This window comes from Vidua macroura, chromosome 1 (genome assembly GCF_024509145.1).
Source record: "Vidua macroura isolate BioBank_ID:100142 chromosome 1, ASM2450914v1, whole genome shotgun sequence".
Classification (NCBI taxonomy): domain Eukaryota; kingdom Metazoa; phylum Chordata; class Aves; order Passeriformes; family Viduidae; genus Vidua; species Vidua macroura.
In genome coordinates, this window is record NC_071571.1 from 12,691,328 (window position 1) to 12,704,204 (window position 12,877).

The 12,877-nt window shown below is 36.1% G+C and overlaps 1 non-coding gene across 1 annotated transcript; it reads right to left on the minus strand.

Annotated features, from left to right (window-relative positions):
• Window positions 1-1,144: 1,144 nt before the first annotated feature.
• On the minus strand, window positions 1,145-1,216 carry TRNAG-UCC (transfer RNA glycine (anticodon UCC)). The gene has a single exon. It is a non-coding gene; the product is annotated as a tRNA-Gly (tRNA).
• Between the last annotated feature and the right edge of the window lie 11,661 nt (window positions 1,217-12,877).

Consider the following 12,877-nt stretch of genomic DNA (forward strand, 5'->3'; position numbering starts at 1 on the left):
AGGAGGGAAGAGGGAAAGGGAAAAGAGAGAGATAAGAGTCAGGTTTCAAGTATAACAAGATTTTGAGCCATGGGATTGACATGATTAATTTCATCACCAAAACTGGTTGGCCCTCTCAGAGACCTGACTGGGCACTCAGACAGCAAGTCTTCCTGGGAGGTGCTTAACTCTAGACTCTGCTGTATCATCTGAAGGCATCAGCCGCTGTCTGTAGTGAATCACAGCTTGTATGCAGTGCTCTAGCTCTGCTGGAGTAACACACCTTCCCTTGGCTGCCTTGCCTCAGCCCCCTCCTGGTGCTGTTCCCACTCTTAAAGAAATCAATAACACCTTTATGCTCCTCTGCCCTCAGTTCTCACCTTGGCTGGACTGCTTGGCTTGATGCACAGAGTGACAGAAGGGCTGAGGTTGTAAGGGACCTCTGGATGCCATCTGCTCGATCCTGATGCTGAAGCAGGAACACTCAGTTGTCCAGGACCATGTCCAGACAACTTCTGAAAATCTCCAAGGATGGAGATTCCAACAATCTTCTCTCTGGGCAACCTGTACCAGCTCTCAGCCACCCCCAAAATGAAAAGGTGTCTCCTGATGTTCAGAGGGCACCTTCCACGTGTCTGTTTGTGCCCATTTCCTTTTGTCCACCACTGGGCACCACTGTGCACACAGCCTGACTCCATTCTGTTTGCACCCTGCCTTCAGATATTTTCTCATATTAATAAGATTCCCCTTCTTTGCTCTCTTTTCTTTCTTCAGAGCAGAAATGTCACAGTCTCCAACCATCCTTGCATCCTTTTCCAGAATTCCCACGGATCTCCAGCGCTGAGACCAGACCGGACACCGACACTGCTCCGACCAGCACAAAGGAAGGTCCCTTTACCTATGGACAATTCCTGTGTTCAATAAAGCCACAGTCACCCCTTCTCTCCTTCTGGCAGAGCCATCTTTCTTGGCCCTTGTGCCACATGGGATTTGCACCGGGATCCCCGGTCCTGCCCTACCCACCGGGCCGGACCCCGTCTGTGGTGCCGCGCTCTCCCGCCGCGGGACTTCGCCCGTGTCTGCCACACCTCCCCCGCATCCCGGCGGGTGGATGGGATGAACGGATGGCAGCACCTGAGGAGTTGGGGCGGGGTCAAAATAAAGCTGCGTTGGCCGGGAATCGAACCCGGGTCAACTGCTTGGAAGGCAGCTATGCTCACCACTATACCACCAACGCTGTGATGGTGGTGCCTCTCTACTTACTCTATTCCTTCTTTTCCACCGCCTTCCATTCCCAATTTACTCACAGGGTTTACTACCTGCCCTTAAGCACAGCAAAGAGCTATTGAGGGAGGCATTCAAGTTTTCTCCACGGCTGCCAAGACTACTAGAAAATTAGAAGCTTGTTTGCTTGTTCATTTTTAAACACTGATAAAAAGATATTGTTCAGTGAAATGTTTCCAATATCCTGATTGGTTTAAAAGAAATTACAAATAGGACTAAAACCTTCAGAAAGGGGACTGTGGATGATAGCACAACTGAAAAAAAAAAAAAAAAAGGCTGGCTGACAGCACACATCTGATGAAATAAGCATCTTCATTTTTAGTAAAAGATATAGTCTTTCCCGCATTAATGTTGCAGACGAGATTTTTATATCATGTCTGAAAAATTAGGTGGAAAAAGTTTATAAAAACAACATATGTTGTCCTTTCCGTCAACTACTGCTTTTGTGTTCTCAGTATCATCCAAAGAAGCATAAGATTACATGAAAAATATAGCTGAAAATAAACTTAACAGAATTGCAAAAGCTTGATATTTGAAAGAGGATAATCTGAAACACAGCCCTGAAATGCTGAATCTCAAACTTGAATACATTTTTGTGACATAATGTGTGGTGAAAAGTTTTCTACTATGGTGGATAGAGCCAACAAGCTATTTTAGAAGAACAAAATCTCAAAAAACTCACATGGTGTGAAAATATCTATGAATAACCCAGGACACTCTAGGGCATCCGTGATTTCACTTCTGAGAATGTCCTGTTTACAAACAGATGTGGCTCTTAACATGTAGGAATCTCAGCAAGCTTGTGGTGGAAACCATCGTGTGCCAACAGAGAGGTCTGAAGCAGAGACACCTTCATGTCTCCTTCATTCTCAAATCCTCTGTCTTCAGCTTCCTGCAGTGGTAATCAGAAAAGTTGTGAGACCTAATATTGGACAGACATCCATCGATCCTGTCACTTTCTGTCACTTGGCATCTGAGTAATTAATAGGTCCATAGAAGGTCCCCCAGGCCTGTGCATACTCTGGCCATTTACAAATGTTGGTACAGATTAAATTTTTTGTAACCTTAAATGAAAGTCTGTCATGCACAGCTACACTGTGGTAAGGATACAGAGTGTTCTCTCATTTTCTTATCATATTTTACTTTAAAAATCAGCAAAACCAACTGAGATCCTATTTGGAATGCTCTGCAAACAGCTCATGAGGACATAATGTTAAGTGTATTTATATCAAAGATTTAACAAAACAAAGAGGGCTCTGCTGAATGATGCAGAGTCCATTTTGACTGCATGTGACATGCAGTGTGCATGTGTTGCTGTGCAAACTCCCACTTCAGCTCTGTGGTGCACAAACAGCAAACCATGCTTTTGGGAGCCACATTTTCTCTGCATTTGTTGTGGAACCTTTCTACACAGGACCTTGACCTTGAGCCAGTAGGCTTATATTTTAAGAAGTTGTTAAAATGGGACACACCACACTCACTGATCTTAATAACTTCTGAAAAGCACATAATTTATTGTAATGATTTTCATGCTTTTCTACTAATCTGTAGGCACCATAAATATTTTCTAGTAAAAGCATGGATAGTAAATTTAAGCCAAGTGACAGTTGTTTCCAACATTACTGAAGAGTATGGTTTAACAATCATCAAAAATGTTTATTCTTTATATACTCCCTTGCAGAAAAATTCCATGGAACCTGAAACTCTGTGGAAAAAGATTTGAAAATAATTACCTTACTATTTAGGAAATTTGAATAACTTTAGTAAAGAAGTCAGCCTGGAGGAAGTGTGGATGCTCTTATAAGAATGATATTTCTCTTCCTTCAGCTTCTAGTCTGAATTACATCTTCTTTGTGAAGTCACCAACCTGTATTTTAAGGCATTACAGAATGAAGAAGGTGATTTTAAAACATTGTGATAGAACTGGAAAGAGAGATAGGCCCCCGTTGAATTGAGAAAAAGCACTGAATGAGGATTTCCAGCTCTGAGAAAGCTGGAAGCTGAAGTGTATGGACAGAACAGGACAGAGAAGTGGGACAGGCTAAGCTGATCTCTGAAAAGCAGCCACCTGCATCTCAGCTCATAAAACTGCATGAGATTCCTAAAGTATTTAAGCACCAAAACTTGCAGATATAACTCAGAGGGCCACATTCCCAAAGTCAGAGTAGTCTTATCCTGCTTAAGGAATTCTAGAAACACTTCTGGACATCTGTAAGCACCTGGAAATCTGTTGAAATCTGACATCAGTTTTCCAGTCTCAAATGCAAAGCCTCCTAAACTCCTGCATGTTCAGGCAATAGACACACACTGCCATATCAGGGGCTCTGCATGAAATTTGTCCTGATTATTTATTTAGCCTCCCTCTCTCTCACACACACGCAGATGCACACAGATTCCAGTAGAGCTTGATGTACAAGCAGATCAAATTAACCCTATTATGTCTTACCAGAAGACGAAGAATGAGCAATGGTAGCATTTCCTAATCTGGTTTTAATTCACTAGGCAACAAATATATTGGCTATGAGTCTCCTGCTTGCAGCTTTTAGCTGAGAGGAAGTATTTCACTGTGACATAATTAAGTGTTCCAATTTTACACACACAACCACACGCTCTCTGCTTTCTTATCAAAGCTTGTCTTTGTTGGGGCTGACACTAAATAAGTTGCACATGTGACTGGTTTTGCTGCAATATCATCTTCAGCTACTTAGTGCATCACCAGGCTAACCTCTCGATTAACCCTTGCTTCAAAGGCTGCTCCGTGCAGGTGCAGTCTTGTGGCTTTTCTGGCAAGGGACATGCCTTGCTCACTTCTGGTGACCCCTGTCATTGCTGAGGACCTGGGCATGCCACAGATGCTTTGGTTTACAGCTCAAGGCCTTGGCTAATTGCATAATTGATGTGGTGCAGATCCACAGCCTGTAGGAATCTAGATGATATTAAAATGAAAAAAAATAAAACCTAGGCCTTGCCAACACTAAATTTGTCCAGTTTTCTGGCAATAAGCTTCTCCACAGAGTATAGATTTTAATTTAATTAGTCTGGAAGAAATATATGGCTATACCCTAGGTCCAAAGGATTCCTCAGTCCTTATCAGAGAAAACGTTTGGAAGTAAGAACAATGTATTCCAGCAGATTTCAAAGCTCTTGAGTGCTACCATAGGAACAGAATATGTCAATTACCTATTACAAGTTTTATCAACTTCTCTGGAAAAGAAACAGCATTAAATCTTCAAATTAAAGACATCTCAATTTTGACAGAAAATTTCCCAAATATGTGGCAAACATTACAAACATTTGATCCTTTGGAAGTTGTTTGAAAGTTGCATATATTTGGACCTAATGCACCAATAGAAATAAAAATAAAAAGCTTTAAAATATGGTTTTAGAACTAATTTACTTAGGATCAGACAAATAGAAGTTTAATGAAAAATAATAGCCATCATTTATAGGGCTTTTGCTTTAAAATCTTACCTTTCTCCTGACTGATATTCTTTTATACTTAAACTGATTATCTTAGTTACTGATTTCAGTTTTACCAAATGCTGTTCACAGAGTGTTCGCATAGTTAGTTATATGCTTTTTTCTATCAAGGTCAATCTCCATGAGCGATCAGTCCTCAACATGCAATAAAGATAACATACGCATAAACACATAGTTATCTTTATCAAAGAAGACAACTACTCAAAATTAGAAGTACTTTAAAATAGACTGTAAAAATGGCATTTCAAAATTCCTGACCTGTTGCTGATCACCAACAAGTCTTGCAAATATTGTTTAACATTTGTAATGCTAGTTAACTTAGTTGCCTTTATTTAAAACAGTCATAAACCACTTTTTCCCTTCTTATTTAAATGGTATGATTTTGGACTTGATATAAAATATTAGAAACACTATAATTTTTCATGATCCTCTGAGGATTTTTATTAACATTCAATAATATGTCTGACCTTTCAAAAATAAGCCAAGTATTCTTTTCTCTACCACTAAGTAACTGAACTTTAATGACAAGCAACAAGATTCTTTCCCTGGTGTTTGCAAAATTCATAATGCTAAAATAAATAGACAGCTGTTAACTTGAAAAAATTAAATTTCCTGAAAAATATTTTTCCTAATTTGAAGGAGAGCTCACAATATCAGATGCAGGGAAGCCCCAACAAGGCTGGCATAGTACAGCTAAAATAAAAACTCAGCAGTCAGTTTCTTTGTATTTATTCTGATGATGAAATCAACTGAACATCTAGCAAGTTGGTAAAAAAAAAAAAATCTTAAATTATTCCTAAGTCATTACTGGTTTTGTTCTTTAGCTTTTCTTTGAATTATCAGTGGATAGGAAGTTTAATGAAAACCTGAACTGAGACTTTTTTCCATGCAGTCACTTAGCTTCAGAAGCTGGGATGCTGTGTATTAATGTGCATGGGCACCTCAGGGAATGGTTCATCTCAGGTTCTTTTCCAAGGCCATCACAGCCCTGGTTAAGTGTCTAAAATAAACTGATGAATCACCTTCTGGATGGGCCTGTTTCTATCAGTGTTAAAGATAGGAAGTGGTTAGCTCAAAAGTTTTACACACAGTGGCTTTAATATAGACAGTTTTTTTCTAGAAATGATAAATTATAAAATGACAACTCCCATTTTTTTACAGTCTGATTGGTTCTATTAGCTGTTATATTACTTTGAGATATCACCTAGGAAGAAAAATTTTGAGACAAATTTTATTAATATATGGATATTGATATTTTTGGGCAGACTTGATACCAGTCACCCAGCAGTGATTTAGAGGTTTCCAGGGGTAACAAAATTACTTAATATTTAGAAATTAGCTACACAATCAACCAGACCTTTACTGGCTCTCTATAGTACTTCAAGAAAACAGAAGTCACTTGATTTTCTCTATTTCATGAAAACACAAGCAGACATTTTTAAAAATCCAACCCCAAATGAAGAGGATTATTAGAAATAAGGTGTTGGGTTGTTTTTCTTTGAATTAAAGCGGTTTATTAAGGAAGGCATCTGCACACTCTCCTGTTATTATTCCAGATTTACTAACCCCATCTGAAGTCCTTAAGTAGGGAGGCTTTAGTCATTTGCATCCTTATATTTGCACATCTTTTCATACCAATATCTGTTCTAGATGATCAGATTTATAGACACAGTATCAGACAAGAGTATTAAAAAACCTTTTTATTTCTAAAGATGTACAAGTCATGTACACAGTTAGTGTCATATGTTGTTAAGGACATTCAAAGATTCAGTAAGCTATTTTTTCTTTTTTTTTTTACCGTACAGCACATTCTTTCTTTCCCATTCCTCCTTTTCTTAGACTGTTTTTTAAGCACACCCACAGCCTTCACCTAACTTTAGAAGACATCAATGGAAGATTTGACTGTGAAGGCTGAACACAAAGACCTGATTAAAAATAGGATTTTTTTTTTTAAGCAGAAAAATTCAGAACCATAGAAAAACATCTTGATTTGTTTTGTCACTTTATTTTATCCCTTTCTTTCTTACTATCTCTTATAGGGGAAAAGCTTCTACTTTTGTTTTAGGCTAGGTTATCCTGATTGATTTTGGCTACAGAAATAATTTATCTTTTTTATTTATCCTTGCTATATAATTTATTTTTGCTGTATAATGCTGGACATTTAAACATTGGTCTAGAGTCAAAGATTCTGTTTTACTCCATCTCCATCTTTCTGGGAGCTGAAGGGGCTGAAGGGGAGGGGAATAAGAGGGAATTACTAAGTTCTGCATCTTTAGGGAAATATGTACATGGAAATATGTGAAACAGGGTGCTTGCATTTCGTTGTGTAGGGATTTCTTTTTTTCCCTTCACCTTCTGAAAAGGTTGGCATATTTCATTTTTTATGGTCAGTCCAAAAGATTATGCTTTCCAGAGCCCTGTCAAATGAGTATGATTGATGCACTAGTGGAAAATAAATATGGGGGAAATTACTCTAGAGTATTTATCCATTAAATAAGCTAACATTCCCTATCCCAGAGGCTCATAGCAAAATGAGCAATTAAGCCTCTTGATTCTTGCACTTCCACGTAGAAATTGACTTCTATGGAAATGGGGAGCACTGTTTAAGGTGATTGTGGGCATTTCTCAGTGCTGGACTTTTAATGGCTTTTGTCTGAGGTTTAGCGTGTGTGTTGTGTGATATGAGACTGGTCAGGACTGTCAGGCTTAGACATTTTAGAATCATAGAATATCCTGAGCTGGAAGGGACCCACAGGGACCATCAAATTCTAACTCCCAGACCTGCACAGGACAGCTGGGCAAGCATGTTATAAAAAAAATTGTTTCAAAATACATACTCATTTTAGAGAGAAAAGTTTTTATTTTTCGCAATTCTTGCTGCCATTCAGGAAAGCCAATTCCACAGTTCTGTCTTAATATTGGTAGGAGTTATTAAGACTGAATTTATAAACATAAGTGCACAAAAATAATTTTTTCACTCATAATTAATGCATTTCATTATCTAAGTGTCAATTTCTATGCAAGTTAATTTGGAATTGAAGTTTTTCAGCTCAATACTCTGCATCTGAAGTACGACAGAGCTGCTCTGAGATATGCTTATGTTGATGTAGCTTTCTATACTGATAATTACATTATTTTAATCAAAATTTTCTGTAGAGACTCTTGAGTAGTTCTCAAATTGGAGTTTTATTGTGTAAAAATTAAATTACTTTAGAAGTCTTACCAACATTCCATTGGATTAACTGTAAATGCTTAATAGAACAGATTTGGGTGCACCGGATACCTTTTCTTACCTTTCTTTTGTTATGATTTGGTTTAGCATTTGATTACTTTGATACCTAATTCTCTAGCTAGTCTGGTTCACCAAGTTATCAAATATTAGCTGAGCTGCAGAATTGTTTGTTTGTCCTTCAAGCATTGGTCATTATCTGCAAAAGCAAATTGTACTATGGAGCATGAGCATAATTCATTTTCACTGTAAATCAAGTTGGCTTACAGTTGCTTTGGTTAAAAATAGAGATCAGTTTCCTCAGATCTGTTATAATATAGTAGATTTAAATTACCATTATTGGTAACTGAAGTTACCAAATTTTTATGTGTTGATTTCTAACTCTGTTTTTGGGAAGCCATACATATTAAGGAAAGAATTTATTGTTAGCCCTTCGAGAATCTAAATACAATGCAAAAAAAGTTAGAATTAACAGTCCAGTTATACCAATTTATAAATAGCCAACATTCTCCTATTTCAAATTCTCTACTTAATATAAATCAAATGTCATTAAAATTGTTAAAAATACAGATCTAAAAAATAGTGTTACATCATATAATATTATTGGAAGATAAGCACAAGTTAGGCAAACCAGGGAATAGACAGCTGCTCTTTGGAAAGATGTTCTGGATTAACAAGGAAGAAAAACACTCAAAACAGGCCAAGACAAGTTCAAGCAAGGTCTGGCAAGTCATCATACCAGTTTCCCTTTCTTTAATTGCACTATCATACCCAGCTTAGTGCTTCTGAAACCATCACACTTCTGATATCTTTGTAAGGAAATATGTGGGTCTCATGGCTGTATTAGCTGAAGATATGCTGAAGATCACCTTTCACTGATGCCTTTGTCTCTTGGCTTTTAAAGACAGCCAATCTCACAAACACCCCAGAGGAAAAGACTCTTTTCTCCACAGTTGTACTAATAAGAAAATAGATTTTAATTGGATAGTTCTAATGAAGGCATTCTGAATTCTTTATTCTTTGTATGTCAGTTTGATAACTATTAAAATACAACAGATGCTTTACCCACTTCTCTCTCAAGACACCCCACCTTCCCCCTTGCCATGCCTATTTTGGCAGGGGGGACTGTCTGAGAGCTGTGTAGACCTTTCTTTCTTTTTCTTGCTCTTTGACACTCAGTGCAGAATCTGCAGCTCTATTCCTGAATGCCAAGGCAACCATTTCTGACTTCTCCTGATTAAATAAGTTTTCTTTGGCAAATTTTTCCACCTTAAGGACTAGTATATCTCATATTGAGAATCATTTCTTACAAAGCCTCAGAAACACTGACCAAATCCCTTGTAAACTGTTGACTGAAAATAAAATGTCATTACTCTATTTTTTCTGTACCAAATTGGATTGTTTGGATTTAACCAGTGTTATGTAGTTTTAACTCCCTCCTTGAACTTTTTTTCATTCTGTCTCTATTTAGCATCACCTACTAATTTTTCTAAATAAGCCATAGCCAGCAAATTGGTCATATGAAATGAACAGCTTATATAACTTTAGATGAGATATCAAGTAGGCAAGCACTTTTTGCTAACAGAAATTCCCTTTTTCCTCCCTCCTGAATCCATATGTGCACCTGTTTCAAGATAAATCCCTTTACTTCTGCTGGATTCCTGTTGGTTTGGCAGGCTGGAAAAGTGCAATGGAAGGGCACTGGGCTAATTTTTCAGAGAGGCTTAGGATGCACACATTCCTCCAAAGTTAGTGGGAGCTGCAGGTGCTCAACACAGCCTAAAAATCTTGTCTTAGCAGGAAAACTTGTGCTCTCCTCTAGAAAGACCATTATTTTTAAAAATCTAATACAGACCTTCTGTATCAGCTGACCTTTTCTTTGATGAATTTCTTCATTATTCTGGAAACAAAAGGAGGCCTAATGAAAGAAGCATTGTTTAATTAATGTTTTAGAGATAAACCACCAAAAGAAAAAAAAAAAAAAAAGGAAACAGGATATAAGGGAAAGAATTGTCTAGGATGCAATCCGTGGATAAAAGTGAAACTTCTAAAAAACAGATAATTTTGAAGAAAGAGGTATTTCAAGAACATTAGAGTGAAATGCTGAATGTTTTTCTGACACATGCAAGTTTTTACTCCTAAAACCTGAATAAATGTAAAAGAAAACATCAGAAAGAGTAAGAATGACAGAAGAAAATGAAAATTAATGAAATTAAATTAAATTAAATGCACTAATCAAAAAGAAACTAGAGAAGAGAAAACAATGCAAAAAATTAATTCCCATTAGGACTGCAGCTAACTAAACAGGCTTAAACCACAGAACACACTTTTCTTAGTGTTGTCATATTTTCAATGTTTATTATTCTATTATTTAGATTCCTTTGGAAGCCAAAAAAGGAAAACAAAAACCCAACAGAATAAAAACAAAAAACTACACAAGCAAAAAAAAAAGGAAAAAAAAAAAAAACAGAAACAAACAAAACCAAAATCAAATAAATAAACAACCAAAAAAAAAACCCAAGAAGGAAAACAGATCGTATCATACATAAATAAAAATTATAAATTAAGTAAGATTAAGATCATAGAAAGTTGCTAATTATTAAGATCTCACTGAAACTACTTAGAAGTAGGAGCAGGAAATGAAGGCATGAATCTGAACAGGGAAAGAAAACAAAGCACAGCAGAGGGATTTATAATATGAGTACAAATTTCATATTCCTGCCTATGATACTACTGAAACTAGTACAGATGGTGATATCATCTGTTACTCAGTATAATCAAGACATTTTTCAGTATCAACGTGTCAAAAATATTTTGTTGGTAAAATGACTGACTCTATGCTGTATCAGGTTTGGTTGTAATATAGTCACTGGCTAAATCAGCTGCCCTTTCCCCCACAGTCATTGATTTCTGTAGCCAGTTTTGTGCTCCAAATGGAATGGCACTTTTGTTATTTGGAAAAAATAGGGAGTATTTCACACAACACCTACAGCTATAATACATTGAATAACCTTGTAGATGTACAATCACAGGTACCAATACATCTTTTGCCTTCACTTACAGTATTTTAAAATTGATATTTTTCTTAGAGTTCTAATTTCTTGGCTTTTATTCCCTCTTACTTACAGGTGAATTTTCTTTCCTAAGTGCTCTAATATGACTATATGTCTTATTGTTGAATACTTAAGCAGTTTTAAGAAGAGGTCATTTATCTGATGGGTGGGCCCTCTACAATCAATGTCATCTGTCACTCTATGCTCAGTGAACAGAAATAGAAGAACAGTTGGTCTCAGTTTTCATGAGTTTTACTCTTTCTTTATTTTTGCATCACATGGGATAAATTCATTATTTCTAACCTGGCTTTTTAGTCACAGCTGGAACACAAAGGAGAATTTATACCTGACTTGATAAGTTTTGTCTAGGTTTGAGTTGAGAACATAAGCTATGAAGCATGTTGTTTTTTTGGTTTTTTTTCCAAACTTTCCACATCAGCCCGTTTCATTTTAATTAGGTAGAAGCTTGCAAACTTTATTAAATTATTCAGTCAAATCTTGTTAACTCCTAAGTATCAAAAAGGCCTCAAATGAGTTTGCTTTCACCTGATTACAGGTTTATTCATATTATAATTCCAGCCTGGTGAGGAAAAAAAAAAAAGAGTATAATATATCAGGTTTTAGAAGATATTTCCCAGATACATGGTGCCTCATCTATCACATTAGTGAGAGCCTACCTAGCTAATTATTGACTCATTCCTGCTTATTTCTGTGAGAACAAACAGTGTCAACAATGTGTCATTGCTCTCTAGACCCTGGAAAAATGGTTAACTTGTAATTCTGTTATTACTTAACAAAAACCTTTGAAATAAGTCAAAAAAAAATAAAATGCCCACAAAAAAAAAAAAAAAAAAAAAAAAAAAAAAAAAAAAAAAGAAAAAAGGAAAAGGGTATAATTGTCCTAAGAAAGTCTATCTAATAAATACCAAAAAAAAAAAAAACAAAAGGCATTTCATATACTCATAAAATTAACTGGACAGAAATTTAATAAAATATAGACTAGACTTCAGAAGTATTAGTGATCTGGACTGGTACTAAACAGGTTCACTTCCTACATTTCACACTCCTAAAATGCCATCCTTATTAAAGTGTAAATTTACAGAACATTTGATCACCTGTATTTGATTCTTAATATCTGTAAGGTCAGGTTACCTTTACCTAAAAAGTATAATTAACCCTCTCTCTGAACAAAGAATGTTGCAGTGAGTCATCAATAAACATCAATGAAATCACTAATTAATCAATGAAATGCTGTCTATTCAGTTGTATATCTTTATTATGGTTTTATTTATTGGCTATAAACAGAGATGTCAGAGTCTGAATGAGGCATAAAGTTATTTATGAGAATGTTGATGATGAGGCTACTTGTGCTGGTTGACTATGTTTAAGATAAATCTAGAAAACTACAATCTATCAACATTTAATAGTTTAGTATTTTTTATTTGTAATTTGTAATTAGTAATTCTGTAGTCTTAATTTTTCTTCTCCAAAGGGAGCTGAGAAATTGAAAATCATACACTGATCTTGAACATCACATAACAAATAAGTCTCATGCTATGGAATAATGTAGACTACCCCCCACCAGTCAGAGATTTTCTGTGAATTCATGGAAATTTAGGCTTTAACCAACTCATTGTACAAAGGCCAACACAGCATTTGGCTCTAACTTTCAGTAATTTATACAAGGTAACACTTAAATTAAACTTAAAAAAAATAATCACAAAGCAAAATATTTTATATATAAAAGTTTTAAAAAATGCCTTTTTGTTTCTCTTATCAAAATAAAATTTCAAAAAAAAAAGTATAGTCAGTCTGCCATCTAAACCCAAACTTTCCAGTGTTTAGTCCATGA